The 8,419-nt window shown below is 31.5% G+C and overlaps 1 long non-coding RNA gene across 1 annotated transcript; it reads left to right on the top strand.

The window, feature by feature from the left end:
* Positions 1-1,268: 1,268 nt before the first annotated feature.
* Positions 1,269-6,055, top strand: LOC135158569 (uncharacterized). The gene is made up of 4 exons (XR_010297336.1): positions 1,269-1,341; positions 2,726-2,797; positions 4,540-4,605; positions 5,982-6,055. It is a non-coding gene; the product is annotated as an uncharacterized LOC135158569 (long non-coding RNA).
* The last annotated feature ends 2,364 nt before the right edge of the window (positions 6,056-8,419 follow it).

Raw genomic sequence — 8,419 nt, 5'->3', positions numbered from 1 at the left:
ACTCTCTTTGAGATCCAATACTTCGTAAATTTGGAATATCCTGGCACCAGATAATCCAATATGAAAAGTATGAATTTATCTAGAAGGAATTTTATCTGTACACTGTTAAAAAAACCCAGATTTTACAGAAAAAATAAGATTTTGCAGAAGGCAATAACAGAATCATTCTGCAAATTCATAAAACAGGAAAATTTCTGCAACTTAAAGGTCAAGTCCTCCTCAGAAAAATGTTGATTTGAATCGATAGAGAAAAATTAGACAAGCACAATGCTGAAAATTTCATCAAAATCGGATGCAAAATAAGAAAGTTATGACATATCAAAGTTTCGCTTATTTTTAACAAAAAAATTATATGAACGAGCCAGTTACATCCAAATGAGAGAGTCGATGATGTCACTCACTCACTATTTATTTTGTTTTTTATTGTTTGAATTATACAATATTTAATTTTTTCGAATTTGACGATTAGGACCTCCTTGCCTGAAGCACAAAATGTTAAAATAATGGAATTCCACTTGTTCAGGGAGGAATGAAACTTCTTTCACATGACAATGATGAGAAAATAAAAATATTTCATATTTCATATAAGAAAATACAAAAGAAATAGTGAGTGAGTGATGTCATCAATTCCTCATTTGCATACCGACTGAGATGTGCATATAACTGTTTTGTGAAATGAAGCAAAACTTTAAAATGCCATAACTTTCTTATTTTACATCCGATTTTGATGAAATTTTCAGTGTTATGCTTGTTGATTTTTTTCTCTTTTTATTCAAATAATTTTTTTGTTGGGGTGGACTTGTCCTTTAACAGAACAGGATTGTTAAAACAGGGGAAAGGGTGTTTTATCTAAGGAAATCTGTAAGGTTCCATACATCAAATACCTATTTCGTGTAATTTTACATGATATAATGTAAGATTACGAAATCTGGTAAGATTACAGGGGAGCGTTTCATCAATATTTTCATCCGACAAGTTGTCAGATCTGAAATCTTTCCATGATTTTGATTGGCTGAAAGGCACTGTTCCTATGGTAACTGTCGGATAAAATGGGACTTGTCGGATAAAACGTCCGGCAAGTCCTTTCATGAAACGCCCCCAGGTGTTCTCGAGACTCTGCTGCAGGAACTTCTTTTATTTTAAGGATAAATTTTCTAACAGTGTATAATCAAGAATGTCCTTTGATTATTTCTACCACTCCAATTATTTATATTTTAAGTTTGGTTAAATTTGAAATGAAAAATAATAAAGGCAGTCAATCAATTTGATTTTCAGGTTATGGAGCGGAGACGACTAATGTCATGGTACCTTCCACCAAAAGAACTCTCTGGTTTATCCCAGGTTTGTCTTAGTTAAATTTGTAATTTAATTGCAACCATATAAAGATTTATATGATGTGTGAATTCTTTGAAGTCAATAAAGGCCTAAGATTACATAGACTTAAACGGGTTGGGTAACAACTTGCATGTGGTTGGATCACCAGAACCATTCAATATAAACCTTTTTAATGAAGCTTTGAATTTCATTGAAGAAATGTATATTTTAATCAACTATTTATTGCAGTGAACCTACATCATCAAATTTTGCTTTCCAGTTGGTTCCTTTTGTTTATTTCTGCGCATTTCATTATTTTGTTTTGCCTTACATTGTAAATTCAGTTGGTTGAATTGTGAAAAAAAAAATGTATGCAAGGCAGTCAATCAATCATTCAGGAGCTTTCAACAGGGAGAATATATGATTACAATATAAGAACAAGATTTGATTAATATTAGTAATATTAGAATAATAAATGTAAATTAACTATACATGTTGTACCAGAAATAGAATTAAATTCCATCACTAAACAGTATACAGTAATCCCTCTCGGATACACTACACCGTCCATATAGAATCCCCTGGCAATAGAAAACACATGGAAATAATAAGTAGGAATTCCTTTAAAAGAAAGATTGACACATGATTATAATCGACAGTACGTTCTGGTTAATTGTTTAGGATTATAACATAATCGTGTTTTTCGGATGATGCTATTTGAAATAAACAGGATACATCATTGTCCAGTGTCATTTTGGAACGACTTTTCTGTATGCAAACATGGATGCTGACCAGACAAATTATCAATTCTTTCACACAGAAACGATTGCCCTTCAATATTGGCGTACTTTTGTATTTTGAACTTCATTATTGGAATGAGCGTTGTATTTTCATTAACATATACTTGATATACAATAACGCGAAGTTAAGTTGAATTTAATTAAATAAATGAATGAATCGACGAACAGCAGAGACGTCATCTATTGTAGGTATATTCTATGGTTACACAATTTCAGCATAAACATCTTCTTTTCTTGTCTTTTCCTATATAGATTAAAGTATATGTTGCTCTCTTGTATAGATTATCTAATGTAAATTTTAATTGTTCCACAACTTTACCACTGTGCAGTCTTGACTAGAATGATTTTTTTCATATCAGGAATGACCAATACTTTTTTTTTCAAATAACACAGTTTACAATACTCTTTTTCAGATCCAATACTTCGCCAAATTGGAATATCCTGGCTCCAGATAGTCCAATATAAAAAGCATGTATTTATTTAGAGGACATTTTAGCTCTATTATCAACAATGTTTTATAATTTTTTCTACTACTCCAATTATTTACATTGTAATTTTGGTTGAATTTGAAATGAAAAATAATAAAGGCAGTCAATCAATTTCATTTTTAGGTTAGTGAGCCAACAGGACTAATGTCACGGGACTCTTCATCATCAGAAAAAGAACTATATGGTTCATCCAAGGTTTGTCTTAGTTACATTTGTGATTTAATTCCAATCATAGAAATGTGTGTATTATTCGAGTCAATAAAGGCCTATGATTACACACACTTAAACGGGTTGGGTTAGAACTGTGGTTGAATAACCAGCACCATTCAATATAAACCTTGTTAATGAAAATTTGAATTTTACTGAAGAAATATATATTTTGATTAACTATTTATTGCAGTGAACCTACATAATCAAATTTTGCTTTCCAGTTGGTTCCTTTTGTTTATTTCTGCGCATTGCATTATTTTGTTTTGCCTTATATTGTAATTTTTTTTAAATTTTGAAATGAAAAAGAATGTATGCAAGGCGGTCAATCAATTATTCTGGAGCTTTACTCCTGGCTATATATGGTATTATTAATAAGGAGAATATATATGATCACAATATAAGCACAAGATTTTATTAATATTAGAATAATAAATGTAAATTAACCATACAGTATACAGTGCGTCCCACAAAAAAAACGAAACCGAGATTTACCATAACTTAATCACAAATACAATAGACAAATGACCTACCATTGTAAAGCGTAGAATCTGCTCTTTCATCTGAAATTACTTAGATCATTTCTCATGAGTGATCAAAAACAATTTGAAGAGTGGATACCAAAAAGTCATTTGGCGGGCTGTATCTGGGTTTCAAAAAGAAAACCACCTTTTTAAAAAGTTAAATATCTGCTCTTTAATTTGATACCTCAATTACAGAAAATGGCTAAGAAATAACAAAGTTATGGTTATTTGAAATAAGGCTTGAATTTCCACAATTTCATGAAATTAAGAGGTTCTACAGGTTGGCGTTCAAACTCACTTGACACTCCGTTTTGTTGACGATCAGCTATGCACTTTAAGTCTTTTGTTATAGTCCAGGATAGAAGAGGCATAACCTTTTTTTTTATATATACAATATTTTTTGATGGTTTCTTGTCAATTCGAGGGTGCTGATTCCGAATCTGAATGATGCCACTCGTGTAACCTTGAGCATTTTCCGCAAATTGGCAAAATCCAATATGGCCGCCAAAATATGCAAATTACTCATGATAATCCTAAAATTGTCCACACATTGGCTATGAAATGCATGAAATCGTGTGGCAGGAGTGAAATACCCTCTGAAAAAATAACTTTTGACAAAATATTTATTTTCCTGATATTGAAAATGGCCGCCAAATGCCTTTGTATACTCTATTATGTACAATATGAATAGGGAAAACTAATTTTCACAAAAATTTGCTTTAAAGTGCAAAAAATCGCGATGTATAAACGAAGTAATATATGCAAATCATCATTACTAACGAGATATATCATTTATTATGTCATATATGGGAACATTTCTGTATTTTGATATCTAAAATAGCCGCCACTGGCCCAAACAGTATTGCGTACAATGGCAATGGGGGCCAAAAAATTCACAAGAGTGATCACTAAAATGCATATTATTCAGATTAAACGAGTGGAATACTGACTAAAACATAATTGTTAACGAAATATATTATCAATATGCCATGTATGTGATGAATGTTTTATTTTGATATTCAAAATGGCTGCCAAAGGCCCTAAAAAGTATTGCAGGAACTTCTTTTATTTTGAGGATAAATTTTCTAACAGTGTATAATCAAGAATGTCCTTTGATTATTTCTACCAATCCAATTATTTATATTTTAAGTTTGGTTAAATTTGAAATGAAAAAGAATAAAGGCATTCAATCAATTTGATTTTCAGGTTATGGAGCGGAGACGACTAATGTCATGGAACCTTCCACCAAAAGAACTCTCTTGTTTATCCAAGGTTTGTCTTAGTTAAATTTGTAATTTAATTGCAAACATATAAAGATTTATATGATGTGTGAATTATTTAAAGTCAATAGAGGCCTAAGATTACATAGACTTAAACGGGTTGGGTTACAACTTGCATGTGGTTGGATCACCAGAACCATTCAATATAAACCTTTTTAATGAAGCTTTGAATTTCATTGAAGAAATGTATATTTTAATCAACTATTTATTGCAGTGAACCTACATCATCAAATTTTGCTTTCCAGTTGGTTCCTTTTGTTTATTTCTGCGCATTTCATTATTTTGTTTTGCCTTACATTGTACATTCAGTTGGTTGAATTGTGAAAAAAAAAATTATGCAAGGCAGTCAATCAATCATTCAGGAGCTTTCAACAGGGAGAATATATGATTACAATATAAGCACAAGATTTGATTAATATTATAATAATAAATGTAAATTAACTATACATGTTGTACCAGAAATAAAATGAAATTCCATCACTAAACAGTATACAGTAATCCCTCTCGGATACACTACACCGTCCATATAGAATCCCCTGGCAATAGATAACACATGAAAATAATAAGTAGGAATTCATTTAAAAGAAAGATTGACACATAATTATAATCGACAGTACGTTCTGGTTAATTGTTTAGGATTATAACATAATCGTGTTTTTCGGATGATGCTATTTGAAATAAACAGGATACATCATTGTCCAGTGTCATTTTGTAATGACTTTTCTGTATGCAAACATGGATGCTGACCAGACAAATTATCAATTCTTTCACACAGAAACGATTGCCCTTCAATATTGGCGTACTTTTGTATTTTGAACTTCATTATTGGAATGAGCGTTGTATTTTCATTAACATATACTTGATATACAATAACGCGAAGTTAAGTTGAATTTAATTGAATAAATGAATGAATCGACGAACAGCAGAGACGTCGTCTATTGTAGGTATATTCTATGGTTACACAATTTCAGCATAAACATCTTCTTTTCTTGTCTTTTCCTATATAGATTAAAGTATATGTTGCTCTCTTGTATAGATTATCTAATGTAAATTTTAATTGTTCCACAAATTTACCACTGTGCAGTCTTGACTAGAATGATTTTTTTCATATCAGGAATGACCAATACTTTTTTTTTTCAAATAACACAGTTTACAATACTCTTTTTCAGATTCAATACTTCGCCAATTTGGAATATCCTGGCTCCAGATAGTCCAATATAAAAAGCATGTATTTATTTAGAGGACATTTTAGCTTTATTATCAACAATGTCTTATGATTTTTTTCTACTACTCCAATTATTTACATTGTAATTTTGGTTGAATTTGAAATGAAAAATAATAAAGGCAGTCAATCAATTTCATTTTTAGGTTAGTGAGCCAACAGGACTAATGTCATGGGAATCTTCATCATCAGTAGAAGAACTATATTGTTCATCCAAGGTTTGTCTTAGTTACATTTGTGATTTAATTCCAATCATAGAAATGTGTGTATTATTCGAGTCAATAAAGGCCTATGATTACACACACTTAAACGGGTTGGGTTAGAACTGTGGTTGAATAACCAGCACCATTCAATATAAACCTTGTTAATGAAAATTTGAATTTTACTGAAGAAATATATATTTTGATCAACTATTTATTGCAGTGAACCTACATAATCAAATTTTGCTTTCCAGTTGGTTCTTTTTGTTTATTTCTGCGCATTGCATTATTTTGTTTTGCCTTATATTGTAATTTTTTTTAAATTTTTAAATGAAAAAGAATGTATGCAAGGCAGTCAATCAATTATTCTGGAGCTTTACTCCTGGCTATATATGGTATTATTAATAAGGAGAATATATATGATCACAATATAAGCACAAGATTTTATTAATATTAGAATAATAAATGTAAATTAACCATACAGTATACAGTGCGTCCCACAAAAAAAACGAAACCGAGATTTACCATAACTTAATCACAAATACAATAGACAAATGACCTACCATTGTAAAGCGTAGAATCTGCTCTTTCATCTGAAATTACTTAGATCATTTATCATGAGTGATCAAAAACAATTTGAAGAGTGGATACCAAAAAGTCATTTGGCGGGCTGTATCTGGGTTTCAAAAAGAAAACCACCTTTTTAAAAAGTTAAATATCTGCTCTTTAATTTGATACCTCAATTACAGAAAATGGCTAAGAAATAACAAAGTTATGGTTATTTGAAATAAGGCTTGAATTTCCACAATTTCACAAAATTAAGAGGTTCTACAGGTTGGCGTTCAAACTCACTTGACACTCCGTTTTGTTGACGATCAGCTATGCATTTTAAGTCTTTTGTTATAGTCCAGGATAGAAGAGGCATAACCTTGTTTTTTATATATACAATATTTTTTGATGGTTTCTTGTCAATTTGAGGGTGCTGATTCCGAATCTGAATGATGCATTGAGCATTTTCCGCAAATTGGCAAAATCCAATATGGCCACCAAAATATGCAAATTACTCATGATAATCCTAAAATTGTCCACACATTGGCTATGAAATGCATGAAATTGTGTGGCAGGAGTGAAATACCCTCTGAAAAATAACTTTTGACAAAATATTTATTTTCCTGATATTGAAAATGGCCGCCAAATGCCCTTGTATACTTTATTATGTACAATATGAATAGGGAAAACTAATTTTCACAAAAATTTGCACTAAAGTGCAAAAAAATCGCGATGTATAAACGAAGTAATATATGCAAATCATCATTACTAACGAGATTTGCGGTTGCGGCTATTTTAGATATCAAAATACAGCAATATCCCCATATATGACATAATAAATGATATGTGATCGATCATACCGAAATGAGAGACAAGTCGCAAATCAAAATTCCTTGGAATTCGACACACAAATAAAAAAGTCAAAATTGTGAAGATTTTTTTTTTTTCATTTTCTGATTCTTCCATGTTTCATAATTACTCTGTGAAAAAGATGAGTGAAATTGATGACGGGAATATGATAAAAAAGCAGTTTTTCTGCGAGTGTTTTTTTCGGTCAATTCGAAAATTTCTGATACTTGGCACGTTCGACTTGATCGAATTTCGCTTCATACTAAGCTCCGCCCCTAGCAACGTATGCCATTGTTGATTTGCTATTCATTTAAACTCGTGTACAGCTGGTGGCGGCCGCTCGCTCGATCGATCGATCGGTTCAATGATTCAGCTTCAAAAGAAAGATCAAAAGCATCGATTTCAATACGTATTCTGAAATTCAAAAGGGGGGCTTCTTGACAATAGTTAACAAACGGGATACAACTTCTAAAGGGTTATTTTTTGGTGATAATAGTACCAGGCGGGGGTATTAGCGATAGCTTGATACCGGATTTAGAGTATTAGCCTGGCTATAATCGCGAAATAAAAGTCATGCAGAGACGCGAAGTATTCAGAACACGGTTTGTTTGCGAGGATTAATTTCATTAAACATAATATGGACATGTTGAAGATTCTCTCCATCATTTGCAAGTGATCGGGATGTTTTCAAGAGAGAACATTTTCAAAAGAAAGGGTTTACAATCCTTAAAAGTATTGTTTGTTTGTGAATGTGAGTTAATTGATCTGCAGTATCTTTAACAAAAGAAACAAAATTTATGTAGAAAGCTTGGTGGGCTTCATTATTTCCAATTATTTATAATCAAGACATTGTTGCCCTCAATTTTTATCATGTTTGAATGAACGATAGAGAAAGCGAAAGAAATAACTGTACAAACAGAAAGTCTGAGACAGCTAACGTCGACCAATGAAAAATGGCCGAAACGACCATGCAGAAGGTTTAGTGC

The sequence above is a fragment of the Lytechinus pictus genome, unplaced genomic scaffold, assembly GCF_037042905.1.
Source record: "Lytechinus pictus isolate F3 Inbred unplaced genomic scaffold, Lp3.0 scaffold_62, whole genome shotgun sequence".
Taxonomy (NCBI): domain Eukaryota; kingdom Metazoa; phylum Echinodermata; class Echinoidea; order Temnopleuroida; family Toxopneustidae; genus Lytechinus; species Lytechinus pictus.
The sequence above is the reverse complement of the archived record's forward strand: the minus strand, read 5'-3'. Positions and strand labels throughout refer to the sequence as shown.